We start from the raw sequence: 27,437 nt of genomic DNA, 5'->3' as shown, positions 1-27,437 counted from the left end.
CATAAATTATTTCTATTTAATAGTCCCACTGCAGAGATAATAAAATGTCCCAATTAAATCAGGTCTCACTGATATTGGACATCATGAGGATGATATCCCAAATTTAACCAGTCGTTGGAGATACTTTTACTAAATTTCATAATATCACCATATTTTTAGAAAAACATTATGTGTTAAAGTTCCATACCATCTGTTTGGTTTTATGCAGCATTCTTTAATGTATTCATAAACAGATTTAAACTTATGTGGAGGACAGTTACAGAAGAAGCACTAAGTGCCCAGTCTCAAAGCCTGGTGGTGCTTGCTAGAACATGAGGTTAATGGATTGGTCACACTCAGTTCTTCTCAGGAAGAATTTTGAAAATACACCTAACCAAGGAATTCTAGAAACATGTGAGAAATATTAATGACTTTCTATGGTCTGTTTTCCTGTTTGAGACTAGGAAATTAAATTGTTCAAAAGTAAGAAGCACTCCCCTTCAACCATTTCCCCAAACTCCACACATGACAAGAGAGCCTGGCAGCCTGTTATGTCAATCTGCTTCCACAGTCTCCTTGTTAGGTGATGTACTGACCCAGACAAGTTCTGGGACCAGACTGACTGTGATTTCAAAGACCTAGGACAAAAGAATCATAGAATTATTGATGTCTGTGATCCACACAAACATCAACTTCCTCAGTAAGTCAAAGGTCAGTGAAAATCTCTCAGACCTCATAAAAGAAGTTCTACAGGCTAATTTACCCCCTTCCTGAGTAAGTAAGTTTCCCTTTTCTCCCAGCCTGTCTATCAGCAGGGAAGAAAAAATTTTGAAGATAAAAGCCTTTGTGCAGCAAGTGGAGAGGGAAGACAAGAAAAGTCTGGTGAAAAGCATTATGTATCAAGTATACATTTAAAAAACCCTCACTGTGGAACATTTTCTGGGATTTTTTTTTTGTTTGGTTTGGGTTTTTTCCAATTAGAATAATTGCAAATAAGGTCCAAATCACAGTTAGACCAAAATGCTTACAGTAATTTACAGTTCTTCAAATCAGCTACTGAATGATAAAATTAAAACAATTCTTTTACCAATTTCTACATTTTTGTAAGTGATTTATTTTTATTAGGCCATTTCTCAAATTCCAGTCAAGCATTGTGTTTTATTGGAAAATAAAAAACAAACAGCAACCATTTTTTCTGGAATTAATTTTGTCAATACCGTCTGTTCTTTTATTATGCAATATAAGAACAATTAAACCATTTTTTAAAAGAAAGTAACTTTGAAGAAAACAATTCTCAGTTATTGTGTTTTGGTTTGGGTTTTTTTTCCTTTAAAAAAGACCTAATAAGGAAATATAAGTTTATTACATTTGTTATTGATGCTATAAAACTGTACTTCAATGGCGGGGAAATACAAAGTAATTGATCATGTTGTGGAAATGCATTAATATGAGTTACTGTATTTTTCATATGTAATTTGAAATTATGTGAAGATATAAAACTGTCCCACGGCACAGTGTAAATCTCTGAATTAGAGTTTCATTTTTTTAAATTAAATGTGTATGATCAAATTGGGCTGAAATGAAGACTTTGGCCCAAATGTATCAAGCATGTGGTAAAGTTTGATTTCAACTAAGTAGACAATGCTGCGTAATACCATCTCAGTCTTCTCTGCTGTGAGATACTGGATTACAGCTATTGACCTTTATTCCTGTAAGCATTGGGAGGATTTAAGATAAGACAAAAGAATAAGAGAAAAGAAAATAAGAGTTGCAGAAAATGTAGTCCAAAAAAAAGGTCATTAATGAGTAAAGAAAAAAAAAAAAACTTTGCTGATGACAGAATAATCAAGTGAGAGACATATATTTAATGACCCCTTAAAAGGAAGTGTCATTTCCAAGGGAGAAACTGACTTTTGTTTCATTTCCCTCAGTATAAACATGGACAAGAAATAACAAGGGAAACATACAGCATGGGTGAAAGAAATAGGTGAGTTTTTAAAGTGCAAGATGTAGATAGAGATGATCTCTGACAAGAACTATATTGTAAGTGAAAGTCTGTAAATAAAATATTTTTATAATGTAGACTTTAATAAAATGAAAAATAAGTGAAAAACATCTATACATTTTTATTTTTTCTTTTTATTATTTGATAAACTTTCCATTTTCTTGATGACCTCCAAATATTAAAATTTCTAGATTTTTTATTCACTTTACTTTCCCCCTTTTGTCTCACTTTCTCACAATAAATTTTTAGTAACAAATTGAGTAAAAAGGAAAGAGAAAATTGGAAAAGGAAAGACCAGGTTAAATCTATCACCTTAGTAATCAAACCAAACCAAGCTGAACCAACAACTTTAAGTCTCATTATAAACTTTTTTTGTCAATAATTGATTCATTAGCTCATGGAATGCTTGAAGTCATCAGCTTGTAATGATGGGCTAGGTGGTCACTTTCTGATTAATACCAATATATTCTAATGTTTGGGTTTTATTACATGAAGTGCAAGTTACTTGTTTAATAGGAGCTTGACATCTGCAAAAGCTGTTTAACAAAAATATATACTAACAAAGAAAAAAGATGTCAAAGGAACTGAAATAGTCATCAGGAAGAATTATGATTAAAGGATGTGCTCTAAACAAAAATTTTTGAACCAATGGACAATGCATGAATGGATTATACTGGGTAAAACTGGGGAAAGGACAGACAACAATGGTGGTGGGATACTTTGAATAGCTTACAAAGATTTGCTGATTAGATCTGGAAAAGCCTCTATGAGCATTTTTTCTTTTTCATTCTGTGTTTATAATTTCTGTGATTCCTTTTGATTTGTTTTCGTGATTTCTGGCTTACATGATTCTGAAAATTCATGACAAACTTAGTCTAAAGTTTTCCAGTGAAAAACATAAACTTCACTTGAGAGAGAGAAAGATGTAAATTGTGGGTAGTGTTGCACTGACTGCTATCAAACATCAGCTTTTTTCAGAACATTGCCACTCTTGCTGACAATGTAGGTACTTTGGTTAAATACATCCTCATATTCATTCTCTCAGGACATACAAATTCAGCCACCCTATGCCAGACTATTATCGGTGTGCAAAAGATTTTGTAACAATGGTAATGCCCTTTACCCCATGTCACATTTTATGCGCGTGCTCTATTCAACAGGAGTAACCCACAGAACCTTGCTTCACAGCTATGGTGGAGAATGAAAAACTCATCAAGGTAGCTTCAAACCCTATTTCAGAAAGCACATAAACATTGTCATTATGGGTATTTGTGTCAGAGAAAGATGTTTATCTGCCTATTCCTATCCTGATGGACAACACAATTTCACCTTATTTTCTTTCAAGCTCCCCTTTTTGAACTTCATGAGATTTTAATAACTATTTCAATGACAAAACTGTCACATAGGGCAAATATTAAAACAAAAAAAAAACCACAAGAAACCTCCAAAAAAGCCAAACCAAAACCAAAAAACCCAAAACATATAAAACAAGCATAAAACAAACAAAAGCCATAAGATATAAGCCATTAGTACCAGGGCCCTACTTCTGCTTTACAGAATGAATTTGTAAATCTTAACCCATCCTTGCGCACTCTGATACAATTAAGTCCCTTAGCTGTATGTGCTGTTTGGACAAACGAATAAATCCTGAAGTTAAATTCTGAATGGAGCCTGGTGTTTTGGGTTGGCTCCATGCAACCAAATGATCAATACTTTCTTCCTTGCAGTTCCTTTTTTATCATAGTATGCAGCCTCCCACTAAGGTTCATAACCTTGGCGGTCATCTTTCATCCTGAACTGTCTTTGATTATAATTTTACATCACACAAATCTCATTCTATCATCTCCAAAACATAGCAAGGCTGTGACCAAAGCTGTCTCAGGATGATGCCAAGTCAATAATTCATACCTTTATTACATCTCTGCTGGGTAGCTGTAATTCAACCTAGTTGTTGTAATTGTAGTATGCTAGCACCTGTAGATTGGTGTGCCTGAAGCAGTTCTGTGTCCAGTGATTGTTCCATGCCTTTTACAATCTTATCTACATGTCTAATGCATCTGTAATATATAGCAAATGCCTACCACACCTTTGCAGAGACAAAGAATTTATGCCACTTAAGATTTTATATCCTTCCTTATGAAATACCACAGCTGAAAGGTAATTCTTTTAGACTATCAATTATGCTCAGGTTTGTGTTCCCGTCCCTTTTCCCTCCCCTCCTCTCTTTCTTTCTCTCCTTCCCCTTCTCCTCCTACTCAGAACCGCACGGTGTATTTTTGATTGCATATGCTGCATTTCAACCTTTGAGTTACTGTACAGGGACACTGAAAACTTTTCATAAAGGCCATCATAATCAGTGGTCTGGACACACAGACTAGAATATGTACTATCTTCAAACGACAAAATAATACATAGAAACATAAAGAGATATTACCCATTTTGGCATTTGTTCTTTTGAGTTTCTCTAACTACTATTTTTTCTTGTTTTCTGGGGCAGTTGTCCATGGAAAAATTCCTGGAGGAACAACATTTCATACAGAAAATGAAAAACACACTACAATTCCATCCACATCCCTGTTCTTCCCAACCTATAGAAATACAATGTAAAATACAGAAGTTAGCATTAAAAATTATAAAGAAAATCTTTATTCTTGCCAGTTGATACCCAGTCTGAAGCACTGCACAAGGTGTTATTCTATATCAGACATAGGACTTTGTGTTTGCCTGTTTTAAATATCGTGAAATTTATGAAACACTATTTCTGCAACCTGTGGAGATTCCTGTGAGTCACAGTACTACACTTTTCTCCAATTTTATGTCTTCCATAAATTTTCTCAGAGAAAATTCCCACCCTACATCCAATAGTTTACAGGGACAAAAATGCTCCATACCATTGCTGTCACTAAGAATGTAAAACAGCCTGACATACACACTTTACAAAAACACTAACTCAAACCAAAGCAAATTAACCTGTAAGTCATTGTCTCTTTGGGAAGATTTTTAATGATATTATTTTTTTTTTTCTATAAAGATTTCATTATTTTTGTCACACCACTCTCATTTATGTGGAGTAGCACACAACGCTAAAGCTTCATGGTCCACTACCAACATATCTACGCTGGTAGACTGGAAGAGCTGGCCTTCATGGAAATGTCACTTAGTTCGTAGAATCACAGAATCACATAATCACAAGGTTGTAAGAGACCTTTGAAGATCATCAAGTCCAACCATTCCCATCCTATGCTAAACCATATCCTTAAGTACTTCCTCAACCCTTTTTATAAACACATCCAGGGAAGGTGACTCAACCACCTCCTTGGGCAGCCTGTCCCAGGCCCTGACAACTCTTTCAGTAATTTTTTTTTTTTTTTCTAATATCCAGTCTAAACCTGCCCTGGCACAGCTTCATGCCATTTCCCCTTGTCCTATCTCCTGTCACCTGGCTGAAGAGACCATCACCCACCTCTCTATAACCTCCCTTCAGGTAGTTGTAGGTGGTGATAAGGTCTCCCCTCAGACTCCTCTTCTCCAAACTAAACATCCCCAGCTGCCTCAGCCGTTCCTCATATGATTTGCCCTCCAGCCCCTTCACCAGCCTGGTTGCCCTTCTCTGCACACTTAGTTGCAGGTTAGTGTGGCAACAAATTGAATGTAAGCTTCTATGAAAGGAAGTTATTTTTATTTCAAGTTCAAGTTTAGTTCCTTATATTTGTGTGTTAAACAACTTAGTTCCATGAATTTTTCACGTCTCACAAAATTGATTTCATTTCTTATATCTTTACTTCTTAGATTTGTGGGGGTTTCTGGTGGTAAAATGTTGTCTTTTTGTTTGTACAAATTGATACTTATTATCATTACAGGAAGAGAATGGAAAAACAGCCAATAAAAGTGCCCCCACACAAATAAAACTAGAAGCAAAACAGAATTTCATATTTTTATTATAACAAAAAAATGTAATTTTAAATAATTTTATGTGTTTTACTGTGCATATATGGAGTTGATAAATGTGCCTATTTAGAAAATTACATGATAGTTGTCATTGTGGCTAAGTATGAAATTTGCGCTCCCACTTTTAACATATGGAAACAGTAAGTTGCCAAAGAAAACTGATGGCATTGTCCAGACCTACAAGAGTTTTTCTTTGCTCCAAAATCAGGTAAAATTCTGACCTTTCTGTGGTAGCCAGAATAATATATCAGAGGAACCTAGAATCTCTGTGAAAATACCCACGGTATATCAGCATCACACAGTTTACATTTTAAAGCATATTTATCATGACTGAGTCAAACAGGGCAAAATTCCCAAACCAATCTATAATTTACAATCCAGCATTTGGGACCCTGGCAACTCAGTAATTATTTGGCTTCTGCCAGTGACTGTATGCGTGTGTGTTTATTATTTTATTTATTTATGTGAGATGTGTGCACACAAGTTTTATTTTTGAGGCTTATGATATAAAAGCTCTGCATGTAATTTATTAAAAACAAACGATGTAGCAAAAAGAAGATTATATTCTCTCATAATGGGATGGGGTGCTTGCCAGAGCCTGGAAATGGAATACTAACTAGTAGCTTTGCGAGAGCTGCTAGTTGAAGAGGTGTTTAATATAAGCTTGCTTTGATCCTCTTTTAGCTGGGACCCCTATTTCCCTTCCTTTTTTTAGTGTATTTTGTACCTTTTGGATGTTGTTTTCTTGCTTCATCTCCTTAGGCTCCATCCTCTGAACCTTTTCCAATACACTCCACTGTGAAAGTAGACGAGGAATGGGTCTAATGGGACAAGTGTGCTGTGGCCAAGGTTCATAATTGCTGCTTCCTAATGGACTGATGCTCATTTAAATCAAGGGAGAAACATGCATGTCCTGGAGGCGAGCAGCATGCAAGCTTACCTCCTGGGTGGAAGGGGTGTCCAGCCAGGAGACATGTGGAACAGGGCTGCAACATAACAGCTTGGGGGTCACTTAGGGATTAAAAAATAAGTTCAAACCTCCCAATTCTGCATTCACAGGAGGAGCAAATGGTGTTGAGAAACCCCTGATGAGGATAAGGTGAAACAATGTCATCAGAATAATACTCTGGTAAATGTCGTTCTGGAGTAACTCTTAATCTTTCTTGTGTTCTTAACACATCACAGTCTGAAGGCTTAAGGGGAGATTTCCCCACTTTATGAGGCTTAGTGCAGCCTTACCTTGAGTACTGTGTGCAGTTCTGGCCCCATAATTTAAGAAGGATGTGAAGGTTATTGATTGTATCCAAAGGAGGGTAACAAAGCTGGTGAAAAGGACTGCAAGGCATGTCCTACAATGAGTGGCTGAGGACTCTGGGTTTGTCTAGTTTCAAGAAAAAGAGGCTGAGGGGTGACCTGTCTGGTCTCTATAGCTTCCCAAGGAGGGAAAGTGTAGAGGAAGATGTTGATATCTTCTCCCTCATATCCAGGGACAGGAAGTATGACAATGGTTCAAAGAAAGGGGGATTCAAACTGGACATTAGGAAGCATTTCTTCAACAAGATGGTGGCCAAACATTAGCACAGGCTTCCTAGAGAGGTGGCCAATGCCCCACGCCTGTCACTGTTTCAGAGGCATTTCAACAACGCCTTTAGCAACATGTTTTAACCTTTGGTAAGCCCTAAATTAGACTTCATTGTAGGTCCCTTCCAATGGAAATAGTTCCTTTCCCTTCTGTTCCCTTCCCTTTTTTTCCAGAACATTCTTTGTAAACAATTCATTATCAAGCAATCTAAGTTAATTACTTGTCCACAATATCATTCCACTGATAACATGCTGCAAATATCTTTAATTTTGATATTAAATATTAAACTAAAAATTAAACAAAAAAAAAAAGCAGCCTGTTGACATCTTCAGGAAGGGTGTGGAATAGAAGAATTTAATAGACATTAAATTAGGAAGTCCTACCAGTATAGAACTATGTATCTGAGTTATTTGAGTTATGGACTTATACATCCATTGCATCAAAGTATTCTTTTCAAAAAGATTTACAGATCTATGATGACCAGTTTAAAAATATACTAAGATATATGTCTATGTTTTACTGATTTAAAATATATCTACATTTTTATCCCTTATCAAATTTGGAAAGCCACCATAAAGATTTAAATTGTTCATGGGTTTTGTTGTGCTAATACTTTCTATCATACTTAATCAAGCAATCAATTTTAAAGGAAGCTGTTTGTCCAAATAAGTTTAGCTTAAATTCCTGGTATTAGATGACATCTCCAAGGTACGAGGAATAACAAATTGCCAGGATACGTTTTAACTAGTTGATAGTAGCAGACCTGACAGAAGTGTATTCTCAAGTGTGACACATTTTTGTGGGAGGGGGAAAGGATCTCTGGAAATGTCTCAGATAGGTTATTCTGTGAAATAGATAATGGCATCTGTCATCAATTCCACTGGTATAAATTAGGACCTTTGATAACACTGATGGAAGTACACTGGTATAAAATGATAATAAATGAGAATAGAATCAGCTTCCCAGGAGGTCTGAGGTTTTAGACACTAACCAAGTATGCAAAGGTACCAGTTTTCTCTAATGCTTTTGCAGTTTAAGTCCCTTGATCTGTAGGGAGCAGTGCTAAACTTTGTTCAGATGTGCATCAGTAAATTTGAGTTATGATCCAGTACAGCATTTATATATATGTATGCTGTTTTAATAGAAAACATACAGGTACACTGTGTCTTCTATCTGTCTGTCTGTCTGTCTCTTTTTTATCAGAATTTCACTGAAATATATGGATGTTGTCATCAACACTTAAAAAAAAAAAATCATTAACTTTCAATCCAGATATTTCCTGGTAACCAGGAGACCTTTCTACCAGTGCATAAAAAAGGGACAAGCTTCATCAGTCATTATTTTGAGCTTGGAAGCATGTCCCCTGGCAAAGACAGATCCTAGCAGCAAAATTACAACCCAACCCAAGTAGACATAGACTGGATCAAGGGAAAGCATTGCCTGCCTGGAATTGCTATTTCTTTTTAAGATGACTTCTGTACTGAAATTTGACACAAGTAACAGCATTTGAACTGAGGTGGAACTTGAGGTTTTAACTGAGATCAAGGCCTCATATTGCTGGGCATAGGATTTCACTTGCCTGGAGCCCAAGTCCCTGAGATACTGAAATCCATTGGTGTGTCTTGCTAGTCTGAAGACAGTCACTTTTATGTGTGTTGAGTCGTTGCATTGCTCTTGTCCCTCCTGCAAAGGTTTGAAATAATGGTACTGCGGCTTAGAAAAGCATGTATGTTGCAAATTTGCCTGGCTTCAGAAACGCATTTTGCTAGATATAAACACTATATTTTGATAATATTTAAAATGGCCTTGTCATCATAGGTTCTGAGATTATTTCCTCTATTCTACTTTTTGAAATGTGCTGTCTCTTTAATTTAAATTCATCAGATGTAAAAAAAAAAAAAAAAAGACAGCAAGCAAACTATCAAACACCCCAAAGAAATATATAACAAAAATAATACACAGAATCATACAGTAGGTATTGGAAGGAACCTCTGGAGATCAGTATGAGAAGACAATATGTCTTCCTATAACTGTGGGAATGATTACCTTCAGAAATTTTTATTGATAAATAACACAAAATGAAAGGAAATTAATTAAGAATAGTTTTAAGGAAAATAAAACCTTATTTACAGTGTAAATGAATAAATACAGAAGTATTTATATACAGAAGCCTTTAACTATGGTGCAGGAAAATTATATCTCAAATCATCTTCTATACAAGTAAGCCTCTCAATACTCTTCAAAACTTTTATCTTGATAAAGAAATGTAATCTATGGTAATCACTGAAAATAAAAGGTTTATGTAAAAAATAGTAATAAATTAATTTTATGAAAATTACTTTCTGAGTTACAGAAATATACGTGAACAATGAACAAATAAAGGTGAAGGGGTTTTACCTTTTTTGTTTCTTTGTTTTAAATGTATTTTCCTTCTTTTTCTATAAGTGAAATGTTACTTTTGATTCTAAAGTACAAGTTGGATACTTGGAAGAGTTCAGGACTTGAAGACCAATTTCCTTGGAGCTGCTTTTCCCTTTTACCCAAAAGCTCAGTGACTAGAACAGCTTCAATCCACTTCGCTCTTTGACAACATTTGAGCAATACAGCTCACCTCTTAAAAGAATGTTTCAACATTTTATCTCCTGGATATTTGGAGGAAGATCTCTCTGTGTCTTTTGTTCTTATTGTTCCTTTCTGTACAAATAACTAAAATTCAGGTATCTCACAGAACTGTATTTTTTTTTATTTTATAATTTGTCTTTCTCACCTTGTATTTAAAAAGTACTGAAGTTGGACAATTCCAAGAGGAACAAAGACTGAGGAAAATATACCTTCGAAAAATCCTGCTATAAATATGGCCAGAGGTAGGAATCAACCACTGAATCACCCACTCTGTAAACTAAGACTTTAATTGGAAGCATTTCCTTCTAGAGCAGTGACTATTTAGTCATAAACTCTATCAAAGTATGTAGAGGCAGTAGTATTATTAAGTGGTAAACCAAATCATGAAAAGAGTATAACAAAAATTTCTATTTCAGTTGGATTTTGAGGTTTCAGTATTTGTTTTGAATTATTTTTTATTTAATTGTGAAAATAAAACAGTTTTGATATAATCTTTATTAACCTAATCATTTAAGAATCCTTCTTGAATACCCTAAATGGGGATTAAATTACCCTTGAACTTGAAACTGTAATATTAGGAATGATAGGCCCTAGATTGCAGATCCATTACTATTACTTACTAGTCTTAAGTTTTGGATTGCTGATTTTTTTCTTTTACCTGACAACAACTTTAAATAAAAAATTATAAAATTTGGAGCTAAGTAAAAAGCAAACAAACAAAAAAAAAAACAACCCTGGCAGGTGGAAAACATAAAAATGAAAGAGAAAAAAACGATTGGCTTTACGGATGAGGAATGTTGCATTATCATAAAGATTAAAAAAAAAGACCAAGCTCTTGCATTTACAGATTTTGCTGTATCAGTTTCTTCCGTTATGCTTGGGTCTTTTTTCTACCTTTCATTACATCGTCTTTCAAATTAATTTCTTTTCTATGTCATTAGATATCTCTGCAGTTTGTCTTGGAAATTCAACAAACATTTTGCTTTCTGTTTCAAATTTTGATCTGGTGTTCTTATCAATGATCATGACTAACTTTCCTCCATCTCTGACATAATTAACTTTGGGTGTTTTTCTATTTGAGACAAAGCATCCAAACCATTCATCCCTTTTCCTCTAAAAAAGCCCACACCTTCTGTCTGATTCAGTGTAATTACCTTACTGTATTTCTCAGGCCACCACTGTCATTCAGATGCTCAGTAAGTCTGGATATTGCTGTTTGTGAGACCCAGGCAAGTGACAACTCACATCTGATTACAATGCTTAAAACTTACATTCTGGCTGTCTCTCTTTTCCCTCCATTTCTTCCCCTATTTCTCCCCTTCACCTCCCTTCCTTACAGACAAATCCTTTTACATTACTCAGGTTTCCATTGTGTATTACCTTTTCTTTGTTTTTATGTGAGACTTTGAAGATCTGTAGTCCTTTTCAACACTGAAGGTCTTTGGACCCCTTACCTGTACGCAGTGCTATGCCATTTGAATTAGTATTACCCTTCAAAGACTGATATTTCCCAGTGACAGCAGCCACTGTGTAGTGAGCTTTGTTAAATCTGTTATTGCCAAAATGCCTTTTTGTTTTCACATGCTTTCTGTATTTACAACCAAAAGAAATGTTTGACTGGAAAATTGCCATGTCGTTAGCAATGAATTTTGCATTGCCTTAAAAGAACAAGAATTAAAAACAGTTTTAGAAAGCTTTTGTTGTTAATGTTCTTGTGGTTTGTTTTCTTCATGAGGAGAGAAGTCAGATGTGATAGCAACCACATTTTGGAGTAAATAGAAGAAAAAACTGAATACCTAAACCTCTGTGTTCCAAAATGTGTTAAATGTTCAGAATGCATAAAAAGAAGTTATTCCACATTAATCAAATTGCTAAGGCAGTCTTCCAATTAGTGGATTTTTTTTCTTCCACAAATGAAAGACAACAAATACCTACTAGAAAAAGCTCTGCATGTAATCTTAGTGCAATGTTAAGTTAGGGACACTGGAAGTAGCAGTTAGTATGATTTGTCTTATGATTTCAGTTACAAGCAAAGAATACCTTCCTTTCCATTCCCTTCCCCTCCCCTTTATCTCGTTTCCTTTTTCCCCCTTCCCCATTCCCCTTTTCCCATTCCCCATTACCTTTTCCCTCACCCTTTATTCCCTTACTCCCTTACTGCTTTAGCTTTTACCCTGAAGTAGTAGTGTTTAAAACACAGTTAATTCAGTAATTATATACTTGAATACCTTTCAGACCTTCTGGTACTGATGATTTGTTACTTTTATCAATATGTCTAAAATCTCCTCTGCTGACACTTCATTTTGAGACTGACATTCAAACACAGAGAAACAACAGAATTTCCCTTCTTCACAGTGAACATGGATATGAAGTATTCATTTTTCTTTTCTGTTATGACATTATCTTCCTTGTATGATTCTTTTACATCTTGGTCATTTGTAAATCCCATAAACTCTCTGGCAAGTTTCTCACTTTTGATGGATATGAAAAACTTTTTATTATTACTTCTTACATTTTAGAAACTTTAGCAGCTTGTTTCTCACACTAATCTTTTCATCCTATTTTTATTATGTTTTAACATCCGACTCGTCCACAGCAAGCTTTTTTTGGTATTTTCATTGAGTACTCATGCCTTCCACTTTTGAAAGATATTGATTTATTTCTAAACTGAACTAGAGGGGGAATACTTTGCTTCAAAGGATGACACAAATGAAAAAATATGGGGAAAACAGGAAAAAAGTCTGTTTTTTTAAAGGAATCAATTTCAGTAGATATAAAAATAAGGAATTAGGAAATAGAGAAGATTAATAATATAGTTGAATTTACTACTATTTCTAATATAAGGTTATGAAGCAAACATGTGCTTCAAGGATGTGTTTTTTCATTCCACCTCAGTATTTACAGCAACTACTCCTCAGGTGAAGGGCAGTGTGTGTACTGTATTCCTTCCCTCAATACTATTCCCCACAACATACATAAAGCCCACCTTTATATGGCAACACAAATATGTGTCTTGGTTACTTTTGAGCATTTTTACTTTAGTCTGGTTTATTATTATTAATAATATTTTCCAATAGCTCAGAGCTCCTACAAGTGTGCCTGCCCCACCTGGTTGCTAGAACTAGATTCTGTAATGATCTGGAGCCTGCAGTTCAAAGCTGTCAGATTTATAAGTCCATTCGAGAAGGACTTGGCTTTTTAAACCAGGCAGCCACTCCCTATCAATGGAGAGGAAACAGGTTTGGAAATAGAAATTAATTAAACGATTAGAGAGTATCCCTAGAGACCAAAGAAAAATCTGATAATTTAATATATAGGATTCACTGTCGTGCAACAGTTTTCTAATACTGATAGCTATTGTCTGTTTGTTTAGGATTTGCACTGTGGTTGGCTTGGTTTGTGGGGGATTTTTTTGTCTTAAAGTCTTCTTTTCCATAGCAATATTTAAAACAGTGTCATAAAGCTTGTCAGTACATGCTAGCTTTATTTTAGAACCCTTATCTATGCTGCAAATCAAACTGGAAGTAAAAGCATAAACAACAGTTGCATATAAATGCAGATCAAGATTTTTTGATGTAAGGATTCAATGACAGGCACCAAAATGGCATAACCAACTAAATTAAACACCAAGTTTTAAAAGGTCTAATCACCTGTGCTTCCTGGTGGTATTGATCCACACTGGGAATGCCTAATATTTCCTGAAAAAATCTATTCTTCTGTTAATGCTTAGTAAAGGTTTGGGGTTCTGACTGTGGAATATGTAATTTTAGAATATTAGGGAGATAATGCTAATACAAACTCGTGGTATTGCAAAATACTTTCCGTTCCTATTTTTTTTTTTTTTTAGTTAATTCCTCTAGCTCTACTAATGAATATAATTGATGTAAGGCTCTCACTTTACCAACCCTGTTACTCCCTGTGAGATATTTCCTTCATCTGTCTAATGGGGATGTCACAGTAACAGGTGGTTAAAGATAACTCATATAACAATGATCTTGCCTTACAAGCCTCACTGAAAACCATACGTTCCTGGGTTTTGCAGAACTATTTGCTGGACTTAGAATATCACATTCTCACTGTATAATAAGACACATTTCTATGAGTGTGTGTGGGAAATGGGAGACCTGCTTGAGCAGTGGAGGATGCGCTGTTCTTGAAAGTAACTGCCATTGATTACAATTATGTCCTTTCTATATGGGAAAATAGTTTGGGTTTTGAACTTTTGGGGCAGATAATATAACCTGATAATACAACCTATTTCAATTGCAAACTGCTGGTGGCAAAAGCAGACTATTATCTACACTTATATAAATGCTATCACAATGAATGCTCTGAGGCTTTTTAGTAATACAAAAGATAAATAGTAAGATGAGAAAATTTAATGTTCTTGAAAAATACAAGTATCCCAATGTTAGTATTTTTGTCATGAATCAGAATTAAAAAACTAAAATAAAATAAAGTCTGCATGGGATGTAATTTTCACACACACGCAAAAAGATGTCTCTAGAGTTAAACATTTGTTTAATCACATCTTATTTATTTTATTTTTTTATTAAATCTGAAATGGAGGGTTTCATGTTGCTTGCCTTTACCTATGGGAGTCTGACCAATTCAGATAATATCTACGATTTGTCAAATCTGCTTAATGATAGTTCTGCAACATAGTTCTTGTGGCAGTTCATCAAAGAGGTGTGACAAATTCATATACAGAGAAGATATGGTTTGTATTCAAAGATTAAAAAAACCCAAAACCCAACAACAAGAAAACCCAACAACAACAACAAACCCTCAAAAACTAAACAAACAAACCAAAATCCAAAACCCAAAACCAAAACAAAAATGAAAACACAGCACAAGACTTAAAAATTTTAAATTGTCTGGTAACTGATTTAATTATATTTATGTATAGCAATTTTCATAGTTGTGTTTAAATGAGTCTTCTAACTGACGTGAAAATATAAACAATCTGGATGCATCAACAAACTAAGAAAGTTAAATATGTTTCAGGGTTGGGAGAAGAATTAAAAAGTGTTTCCACATAAATATCTCCAATTCACCGTTAATTGTAAGTAAATTACCCATACAGCTATGGGGCAGAACTGCTATACATTCCAGGACTTTTGATTCTCTGGTTTGCACCTGAATAACAACACAACCCTTTCTCCCATCTTTGGCATTGACTGTTGCTCCAGTAATTGCCTTCTCTGTTATGAGTCTTTTTTTTCCCTTTTCCCTATAAAAGAAATTACAGCTTGTCTCTGTAGAAGATAAAACCTGAGTAACTGCTGTACCATAGAAATGCAGCAGGTTTGTGCAATAATACGAAGAAGGGAAGATATGCGACTTGTGGGCAATTAAATACATTCGACACAGCGGCCCATCGGAGAGCCACTTATTTTTAACTCCTTTTAGTTATTTCTCTTTAAAAAGGGCTTTAGCCCTCCAGCTTCTTTCTAAAGAAACTTTGAGACTAGCCATGACAGGACTCATGTTGTTAAGCCTGCTGGGTAGCTCCAGTACAAAACGTGATGACAGAGTCACCCACAGAGAGAGCTGTCTTATTTATCCCCATGCCAGCAAACTGATGCACTCCTAGCAGTAGTAGCTTTCCCTGTAATCATCTGTATTATTATTTATAACAAATTACATGTCAAGGACACAATGGCAGATTGGTGCATCCCATTAATTTTTGTATAAGGGGTAGGGGGAATAAAAGGCTATGAACTGTTACTAGACACACATCACAATTTATTTTACCTGTGAACTAAGAAGTCCTTTGCATTTAAACTTTTATGAGGTAGACATATAAGAAACAGATTCAGACAGACTTAAGAGATGGAAAGGGAAAAATGGGAAGTGGGAGACTGAGGCTTGGAGAACTATCAGATCAATCAAAATAGTACCTTCTATTTCACCACATTTACTAAGAAAGGGTTGTTTTCTGGAAAAAAGAAAAAACACCGAAAGACAAACACCAAAACCACCACACTTGTGTAAATTCATGTGTTTCAAGAGATTAGTTGATGAACAATCAGGGAAGACAGACTCTACTGACTAAAACTAGTGGATAATGTGCATTTCTTAGGACACAAAAGTAATATTCTTTGTGTTTAACAAGCTGTAGGTTGTTAGTTTCATGCTTTATGCAAATAATTATTCTGTGAGTGATCCATGGCAGGTATACATCCCAAAACAAGGAGACATAGAGGCAGAGGCAGTATTTTAAAGTGTTTTAGGATCACAATGATCTTAGTAGACAACTGAGTGCAAGAGAAGAACAATGTGAAAACATTTGTGAAAGAAGTAGGGGTAGAGAGAATAACTTGAACTCTGCTGCCTGTGTAATGTAAGAGGTCACACAAGATGATTGTAATTGTCCTTTCTGGCCTTAAAAAATCCATGAATTTATGAATGAATGAATGATTCTGTGATTCTGGGACAAAAGCTGAAACAAGGTTCAAAGATTGCAGGTCCAAAGTCAAACTCATCAGTGAAGACTTATGAAAAGACATGATTGATGACTAACCTTGTCCTTAGATTGTACGCGAGGCTACTGCTTTTAAAAGTGACACTTGTCACTTTTCTGTCTTACCAGGAGGAGAAGAAAAATATATATATAATCTTTGTCAACATCAATTTTTCCTTCAGGTTTATTGCAATCATAAACTGTACTGCACAATGAAAAAATATAGTGTCACCTTGGGTCCATCAAACTTGACACTAAAAGGTTAAATGAATTTCTTAGCTTAGCTTGATCCAAAGAGGAAGAGTACTCAAAAGATACATGCTGCACAGATTAATACTTTCTTTTCTTTTTCTTGTAATTGCAGACAAGGATTACAGACAAACAATGGACATTGCATTCAATTCAGCAGCACAATGGTAATTGTATCAATAAGTTTCAAAGATTTGAAGGTTCTTTCAGTGGATGATTTGCAGTGCTAAGCATTATGGCTCCAAAGAGATTCACAGATTGAAAGTTGGTAGATACGAGTTGGCAAGTCAGTCAGCTATATTACCTGTGCCAAATTGGGTGGAGTTGTCCTCACTGAGCCTTTTTTTAACCTGCTAGACTAAGCATTTCCTTTTTCCTCTTCATTTTCAAACCCAGTCTTATTACATGTCTTTCTCTTTTTCTCCTTTATCACTCCCTTGGCTGTGCTGCTACACTCTTCAACTTGACTGTTCTTTTAAAATTCTGCAACTGCATAGATTTAAGATAAGAACACTGAGAGACGGATGAGCTGTTTATGTCTATATGGGAACTGGTGAGAAACTTTACAAGTTTCCATTTGTTTTTTTTAAAGTAAAAAATAAATAATGCTTGAATGCTGCTGGCATCAAGATGTAGAATATCCTGAATCTTGCAGTCCCTGTTACCTTCTGGAGGGAAAGCAGTCAAATGCATCCTGGCTCAAAGAAATTATATATTGAAAAAAGGGTTTGCTGGATGGAAAGACATCAGTTTATAACTAATATAACAAAATTATGACTTTATATCACTGGATAAATAGCCTGAGAGCTTAGTCACTTCATTACAATATTTTAGAAAGAGGCAAAACTCTCATACTAGATCCTTTTATGTATGTAGCTGATGGGTTTGGATTCACTTAACCCTGTATTGAATGAAAAAAAAAAAAAAAGGAAAAAAAAAGGAGATACAATTAGGAGGTCAGTTCCCATGACATTTGTGAGTTCTATTCTGAGCTTTGTACTAGGATTTTATGCTGCACCATTCTTTTTTTTTTAAAGGTCAGGCATGTCACGAAAACTAAACGTTCAAAGTACATATGCCACTCCATACCTGCAAACAGCTGCTTAAGAATCTAATAGCTGGATGGAACAAATATTTTGCAGGAATTACATGACACTTACTTACAGTGAGTCCACATGTAAATGAGAAACAGTGAAATGCAAAATCTGTTTTTACTTTTACCTTTGTTTATGATTAATAGAGGACTTGAAAAATAACTACTGGAAAGATAACAAACAAATTCCCTGCTTTGACCAGGCCCTTGATTCCTAATGGAAAACAATTTCTGCAATAATGGCTCCTTTACTTTGTTCTAGAATAAAGGCACGCTCATTAACTGATGCTGCAGGCAAAGTGAGTAGGAATCCATACCAGACAAACTCTAAGTAAGGAATTCAGAGGCTAATAAATGTGGAAAAAACATAAAATGAAGCTTCATCACAAAATTAGCCAGTTGTTAATGCCTATTTCAAAGTTTGTACTAAAGAAATCAGGAAAAGAAAAAAAAAAAAGCCAAGGAGTGTTTTCAGCTATTTCCATGCATAATCATTATTTTAATCTCTGACATTTGGGAAAAAGTAGGAACAGCTTTGTCTAGATATTCTTCTAGCAGTCTGTGAATTACTACTGTATCTTACTTATCCTTCTAGTCCTGGGCCTTTAGTGATGGTCAGAAAAGAATAATTTCTGAAACAAAACAGATTTTACAGATTCTGCTTAATAGAAATTACTAATATGTTTGAATTTGTAACCTTTCTAGTTTTTCTTAAGTAGATGACTTTTGCAAACAGCTTCTGTTACTTAACAACAGCTCCTGGAATGTCTCTTCTGGGTGCCCTCTCCAAAATCCATGAAAGATGTGATATCTGAAAAACTAAAAGCATAGGGCCTGATCTTCAGCAGATACTGCTTATCAAAGACAGCATTGCAGAAGAATATCCCATTACTGACTGGACTGGTGTGGTGAGTTGATAAAAATAATCACACAATGAACCCACATAATATTTTGCATTTCTGGTAATGTGTGTGTATATGTGTACAGACATATCATAAAATTTCAGTAGCAATTGAAGTATTATTTCACCCTATTTGCAGTGTTGATTCTTGCAATCTTGATTCTCTGTACTAATACAAGTAGCATGCAAAACTCAAGCTACAAAGGCTTATTCCGCAAGACAGAAATGAGAGTGAAAGTGAACAACGAGCTTCATGATTTTGACATACAATTCTTCAGATATGATCAAAGAAGTCCATTTACTGGACGCTCTACTAAGTGTCAGGCAAAACAATTTAAAGAATTGGAGCTGTCGACAGGATGACACTTTCATTTTGAGGCAACTTTCAAGGTTTTGAAAGTTGTTCTTTTTCCGCCTTGTGTTGAAACATCTATTTTCCTAATCAATGATTTGGGTTTTGGATTCATGTCCAAAGGAACTGAGGTACTCATCTCTCCCTTTCAAAGAAAAAAAAAAAAAAAAGAAAAAAAAGAAAAAAAAGAAAAAAAAGAAAAAAAAAATATTAAATGAAAAATAAACTTAACCTGAATAAAACTGTATTGAGGCCAATATGCTTGTATAAACTACTCCCATTTTGACAAAATAAAACTAAGTAGTAGAACACAACTTAATTAAATTTATTCTGACCAGCAACCTTTAACTTCTCTTCTCTTAAGAATGCTAAAAAATCTTCATCTATTTTAGGAGCAACATTACAAGGAACAATTAGAGATGAGAACCATCTGAGACGAGAAGTTATAGAGCTGAAGTGAATGTAATGTTTTAACTTCGCAGGTTAGTTGGCATCCCTCGGGGAGGGAGACTGTGTTCTGCAAATACAGAGTCACAATTCTTGTCACAAGTGTGTGCTGAAGCTTGTAATGGGTTTCTTCTGAACCTTTCACACTTCTGCTTTCCACAGAAGGTTCATTTACCTTTTTGAAGCAGAACAGAGCTGTTTTTAGATTGTCTTGATTCCAATAGACACTGAGGTCCCTTGAGTCTAAATTGGGATGCCTTTGTCTAAGCAAATTTTTATCTGACTGGTTGGCAGTGAAAGGAAGAAAATGGCAACAACTATAAAAAGCTTCATGCCCTGTCTTTCGTAGTTCATTAATTATTCCTTTCAGCAATTTCTGCACTGCTTGTCTTTCTCATGTCCAGTTCCTTAATTAAAATCACGAATGCACTAACTGGTTAACTGAAGTCCAGGTATTTTCTTTGTCTGTTTGAGGAATAACTTCTGATACCTGATTAATTAATAAGTGGGCATAATGCTGCTATAGAATTATTTTCTTCACACAAGTACAAAATGTTTGCTATGATCACTCCAGCCATCTTTATGCTTAGGTATCTGTAATTGTTGCTCTCGGAGAATACCCACGCTGGTCTCTGGTTTGCTTCCCCAACATCTGTAGTTTACAGCTAGCATCCTAGTCTGGTTGCAATATACCACTTGGGTATGATTTTCCCCATGATGCTATAGCTGATCCCCATATCTCAAATCCCATTCAGCATTGCCTCATTAATCCAAAGACTGTCCCAAGACAGTGCGGCATGCCTGGTTTACACTCGTACATGTATGGCAGAACACCCATTAACCTAGTTGCTCTAATTAGTTTACTACAATCTTTCTCCCCTCGGTCAATAGATATGGAGTGCACTTGTGATAAAATGGACATTTATAAGGGTTGTTGAAAGGATGAAAAAAGTCTAAAATACTATGCTGCACCATACTTCAGGAGATATGACTTTAAATATCACATGTTAAGGCTTTATGCATGTGTTTTATGTCTGTTTCAAGTTAGACTTTCAGCCAGAAGTATTTCACTGAGTGACAGAACGGTCCTCCTGGGAGCAGGGCTATGGGGCAGTTTGTAACCTGTAAGGGTGTAGAGAAAACATCAACAAAGTTTTATGAGCATGAAGTTATGTGAATATTTTGGAAATGTACACTGTGTCCTGTTCAGCCCTACTTTAAGTTAGAGAGCTAATTTAATTTTCCATTTCTAAAACATATCTAACTTTTGCCTTCTGCTGCACATCAATGTTCTGAGGCCCCCACTGTCCTCACTGTCACTGCTTTCCATGGGGGCTGCTGGTCCCTGCCCCACAGAGGCTGTAGATGTTGGTGTCCACATCCATGAGCAGCTTGGCCATGGGCCTCAAGTTGGGCCCAACCACAAAATGACATCCTTGTCTGGCCTGAGTCTGTCCCCATCCCCAGAGAGGTGCCAGATGGCTGGTACTGCCCACTAGGCTGCCCTGCTCCTGTCCAGGATGGTGGGACAGGCCATAGCCACCAGGCCTTGCCTGCACTGGGGTTCTTTGCCGCCACCAGAGAGCCCCCAAGATCTGTGGCACTGGAACCGGCAGGTAGCATGAGTTACTGTGTTCTAACAGCTGTGGGGGAGCAAGAACAAATTGTACTTAATTTATTGAACCGCCCTTGCATAATAAATTCTAGGAACACAAGTTACACCAAAGTCAGATTTTCTGGCGAAGAGGCAGAGTGATCATCTCATCCTCAGGGCTGTCATATGCCCTGAGTCAAGATGGGTCTAGGAGCCTCTATGAGTCCAGGGACCAGAGGCCACAAGCACGCTGGTATGTGGCACAGGGAGCACCCAAAACCTGACAGGGTGTTCACCTGCATTGTGATTCTGCCTCTCTGATGCAGAGAGGGAGAAATGGGAGCCTGAGATGGTGCATGCTAATGACCAGGCTACGATATGCTACAGCATTGCTTTCTTTTGCTTGTTCTGTTGAAACTATTCCACTTCATATGAATAATTAAATACTCTTTGGGTTGGGGAGAGAACAAGAAGCGATTGTACCTCACCAGTCAATTACATGAGGCAGTGAGTAAAATGTGGTTTCTATTCGTGTATAGTTACTGAAGTAAATTCTCAAATACCACTTAATATATGTTGAGATACTCCCTGAAGTTTAAATACCTATTGGTGATGTGATTTTTTCTTTGTTTGTTTTTTCTTCAGTCCCAAATATTGGTGTTTATAGAAAAAATAGCCATAGAAATTTTCATGTTGTCAAAAAATTGTAGAGGATTATTTCTTTCTTTTTTTAAAAATTTTGACAAAAAAAATAAGAAATAATTACATTAAAATTAAAGGGGTTTTTGTTTGGTTTGTGAGGTGAGTGTGTAAATTATATGGTTGACCAGATAGTCTATGAACATTTTTACAACTGTTTTCTGTTGAAATTTTGGCAATTTCTCAGAAGTCATCCCCAAAAAATCCCTAAACAAACCAAATTGGCAAAGAACAAAACCTCTCATTTGAAAACTACTGCATAAGAACCAAACATTTAGAAGTAAAAAACATTTGTGTAATTATTGAGATTTATATACTTTTATATTTTGCATTCTTTCACCTTCTTTTATCCTCTGAATTAATTTGAGTAAATACAGGTCTTATTCAGCCAAGTTGTAACACTCACACTTAAATCTATTTTTTGCACTTATATCTGCATGTAACATTGAGCATCTTATTAATCAGTTGGAGCTAAAAGAATTGAAATACAAATACATTTCTACAGTTTCTTAACAGAAACTAGAGAAACAGGATGAAACATTCTGCTGCTACCAGGATCTGACCTTTCCTGTATTTCAATGCAAACTGAATTAGCAATCTTGATGGCATTCTCCACGAGCTAATCTTGTTTGAATTCCTCCCGTTTCACATTATCTCACTGGTTCTTAGATTTCCACAGTTTATTGCAATAGACTAGACCAATGTAAAATCTGATGTACATCTTATTGGCAGGAGCAGTGTGAAAGAGTCTCGATCTATAAACTTCAGTAGAATTGCCAACCCTCAATGCTTTAGATATAGGCAGCCTGATAGAGAACTTTACTCCAAAAGTGTGCAGTATTTCACTATTATAACTCCATCATGGTCAATTAGCCAGACATGTTCTTGGCTTTTATCTTCAAAAATGATGCTTCTTGATTATTTATGTTTCCAAAAGCTATTATTGAGTAATTCAGTGTAGTGAAGGACTTCAATATGCTCCACCATTGTGACTGTAAATCCAGGTGTTAATACTCCCAGGTGGCTCATCATCTCACTGCAAATACCTAATAAAGTTGCCATTAGCTGGCAGTATACACTGAAAAAAGCTATACAGCCAGCTGATCTCATTAAAGAAAGGGCTACTAGAGAATGCCAGAAGATTATCTGAGTTGTCCGAGTTTGTAAACAGACGAAGGGAAAAAAAATAGAGAATGGTTTCTTTCAGATATCTTCTAAGAACAATACGGGAAGTAGTAACCAACAACAGATTGCAGACAAAGAGCCAGTGGCTTGTAGAATAAGAACAGACCACAGTTAAACTAGTCAGGCTGGGTTAGAAGTCACATAGTGGTTCACCAGACTTCTGAGAATAACTTGTAAAATCATTTGATTCTGATAACTTCAGTGTAATTTGACTTATCTCATCCCCTGAAAAGATATAGTACTGAAAGACTCACCATCTTTGACTGAGAGAGGAAATTTGGGGAAAGTGGATAAAATATTACTAAGGAAATTGGTGAAGACTTTTTTGCCTGCTACTTAAAAAAAATATATTAGATTTAATATCGTTATTGTGATAACATCCTAGGATGTAATAATCTTGTTCATATCAGGTGCAGGATAGATCTGGTAACAAAAGTTTCTGTCCACTGGATTATGTTCATATGCAGAGACTGAAGATAAACCTAAAACTGTAGGGTCTTTTCATTCCTTTCCTTACAGAAGTCAACAGATAAACTGCCTCATCTGATCTCCAGGGAAGCTGGAGGTGCTTCCAGGTTCTTGGGTATTAATGTCTGTCCTGGCTGTGCCACCAGGAAGAGGTCTGGATATTCAGATTTTCTGCCAAAAAAGACCCTAGGTTCCCCACAAAGACAACTTGGTCACACAACCCTGGTATTAACCAGGGGGTACTCTGACATGGTGAAAGTCTGGACAAGTACTGAATCACAAGACAAACACTGTCAGTGAATATGTCTAATAAGAAGAATGACTTTGCAATCTGGCCCAACTTTATTCCTTTACTTGTAGTGCTCAAGGTCTCTATGAAATGTGAGACTGTCAGCACAGACACAGCGTACCCACATTTTCCGTTGTTTTGAAGAACAACAAAAATATCTGGAGTTGTTGACATATTCTTCTTTAAAACATTTGAAGTAAAAACTGAAATGAAACTGTAAAGGAGTGGGTATCTGAAGCCAACTCTTTCCTGTATTAAAAACTCCTGGACTCCAAACCTGCTCATTCCAGATGCACAGCTGGTAGCCATTGCAACAACTGTAATTCTGTAATATCCTCCCATGTAGGCTGTTGCAGCTTGTCTGTTTTGCATCCCCTGTTGTGTCTTAGCCTCTTTTTACTGTTTTACTCTTTATCCTAAGGAAAAGTAAACAGAGAAAATACATTATTTTCTGCATATTTATGCAGGTGTCAGAAACACTTCTGCACTGTAGACATAGTCAGTTGGGATTGTAAGATTGGCTGATACAGTATCACAGAACTAATTTTTGTGGTGTAATAAATTTTGATTTTGTTAATGAATCCTCTATAAAAGATTAATATTCACGTATAGATATTTATTCAAAGGCTATTGCTCTAATATTATACACATATAAATATAGAGTTGGTGCTTTGAAAGAACAGACATCATTGAAGAAACACTGATTGCAAAGATCTTGTTTATACCTCTGTGCTCAGTCATGAAATCTTTCCAATTAATAAATTGTGCCTTCCTTGGCAAAACCATTGATGTCACACTCCAGTCATTATCAATAAATTCTAACAAAAAAACCCCAAACATTATATTATAGAAAAATACTTAAACATGAAGTCTGAGGCATTTTGCATTTTCCCAAAAGTTCTGTCCCAAAACTGTTGCTTTGAAGAATATTGGTATATGCACATATTAGAAATGATCAGAAAAATCTCTGTTCCAATACTCCCTCCTAGTTGGGACAGAGTTGAAATCACTGACATTTTACAGAGAGAAAAAATCCATTTTGATTTTTTGTTTGGTTTTATTTTAATCCATTCAGAGTGACACCCCCAAAAAAGAAGTTTGTATTTTTGCGTGAAAAGCAAATAGAGCAAAACTGTACTGTAAAACAGTTTTGATATTTCAGCCTGTCCAACTCTAACGTGCCAAATTGCCATTCATTGTGAAATAAATGTCCATTCCACATGCCATTTGAAGTCAAATTATACCTTTTAAATGCAATATTTTAATGTGGATCTCAACATGTGGTGCTTGTTCAGTTTGAAATGTCATTGGGAAAAAGAAAAAGGAAAATTTTCAAAATTAAGACAGTATTGACTAAAACACATTTTCTACTTGAAATTATTTATTTCCAAAAAGGGTGTTCCAGTTGTCTATTTGTTTGCTTTAGGGCCCTGCATTCTGGCTTTATTTTCATGCCAACATACCTATGAAGGGGAAATGTGTCTTTCTATGTAATCTAGTATGAACTTCAGTAAGAAAAGTAGCACTCCCTGCACTTCTCACAGCTCTTACCTGAGAAAATCAGAAAGGTAGGGAAAGTCCTTTTTTTAGCTGACAGATCACCACAGAGAGCTGACAGATTAGTTGTCCTCATCATCCTCCACCTCTCAATTACAGAATACAAGTGGGAAGCAGAGGTTAGTTTTAACTGAGAGGCACTAGATGATATTGATACAGGAAAAATATAAAATAATGATGTAACTGGTTTAAGTTAAAGATAGCTGTGGGATATAAAGAGGGAAAGAAGCAGTGACTGGTTCAGGAGCTCCCAATTTGTGATTCTGAATGGAAAGTGGATACAGTAAAAATTTTTAACCCATTTCACATACAGGAACATCACAGAGCACGGGCTGTATCTAATTACCTCCCTCTTTGGCAAACTTGAAAATTTGCTAAGAATCCTTTAGCTGTCTCTCAGGCTGGATATATGACAAACAGACTATAATAAATGGCAATTTTAACTGTGATCTCTCTCCTTCATCCCCACACGTCACATGGATTTGGAGAACTACTTTGAGCAGAGAAACATTGTAAGTAGGATACAAACAAGGCTGGGGCAACAGGACCTGCATATGGTTTGACATGAAGCAAATGTAATATCCTGCTGCTAGGACAGAAGCAGCAGCAGTACATGCTGGGGTCTCTGTTGGTTAGGCATATCACTTCTGCTGGAAGGACCTTACAGTCCAGAATGACAATGCTCTTGCAACTGTGAAGAAAAACTGTTTCCTGAGCTCCATGAGTAAGAACATAGTCAGCAGAAGGAGGAATGTGATTATTCCGTTCTGGTCATCACTTGTTTGAATACACCTGGAACACTGTGTTCAGTTTTAGTTTGCTAAATTTTAGCCCTCACTTTGGTCTGAAAAATTAGACTCTGGAGCAAACTACAAACCAAGATGATTAAAGGATTGCAGAATATGATTTGTCAAGGAAAGCAGAAGACCTTTTTTGCAGTCAGAGCAATTAAATGCTGGAAAAGGCTTTACTGAGAAGTGGTGGATTCTGCTTTATTGGAAATTTAGTTTTACAGGACCCTAGTTCAAAGGCCCGTCCTTTCAGAGAATGTTGGATCAAATCTCCAGAAATCCAGCCTAATTGTATCCTATAATTCTAAATATAAATATTTATTGATTAAGAAATGCAATAGATACAAAAGTTGAATGAGCAAGGCATTAATAGCTAAGAAAAAAGAAATTTGGTCAGCCTTTGCTGTCAGTAGTGGAAAGATCAGATTCCATAGGTTTTATCTGTACCTCAACAATGCTACATCGACATCTTCTGATGTTTTGAAGTTTTACACAGAGATTTTTAACTTTCAGTGTTAACATAATGTTTTCTGTCTTAACAATGTCACTCTGACTCTTTTAACTTTTCATATCTTTTGTCACTTTTCCACACTTACTGTCTCACACTTTAACACAAAATATTTGTATAAAATTGAACTAACATTACACTTGTACATCAAGCTAGAACATGGATATCAGACATGTAAACTCTTGAGCTGAGGTTTACCATCTTGATTTATATTGGTCTTGCTTTGTAGTTTAGCTACATGGGTATTCATATGCACATGAATGGAAGTTTCCAAGCTGTTGATATCTAATTTTTAAGATACGTATTAGTGGGAAAATATATGACTGTAAGTAACAACATTGGAAAGAAATGTGTTGCTATATTTATATATATATATACACAGACACTCTTCTGGCATTCCTGAGGGAATTCCTTAGAAGCTCTTTTTACCAGCTGCCCTTGGTATGTCACTTTTATTTCACAAGATCATGTTAGTTGCAGTAATAGGTCAGGAACATCAGCATGCCTTAATCAACATTCAGAATCCATTTGGCTATTTTGAAAACAGTGAAAAATGATCTCTGGCAGAAAGGGCACATCATTCTAGATTCTTGTGCAAAGCACAGTGGAGTCAAGGGAAAGACCTAAGTGCTTCATGCCTGTTGGTAAAGCCAGCAAAAGAGTCATACGGAATAGGTAGGGGGGAATAATGGAAGTCAGTCA

Source organism: Gallinula chloropus, assembly GCF_964237585.1.
Source record: "Gallinula chloropus genome assembly, chromosome: Z".
In the NCBI taxonomy this organism is placed as follows: Eukaryota; Metazoa; Chordata; class Aves; order Gruiformes; family Rallidae; genus Gallinula; species Gallinula chloropus.
Note: the sequence above shows the minus strand (reverse complement) of the source record.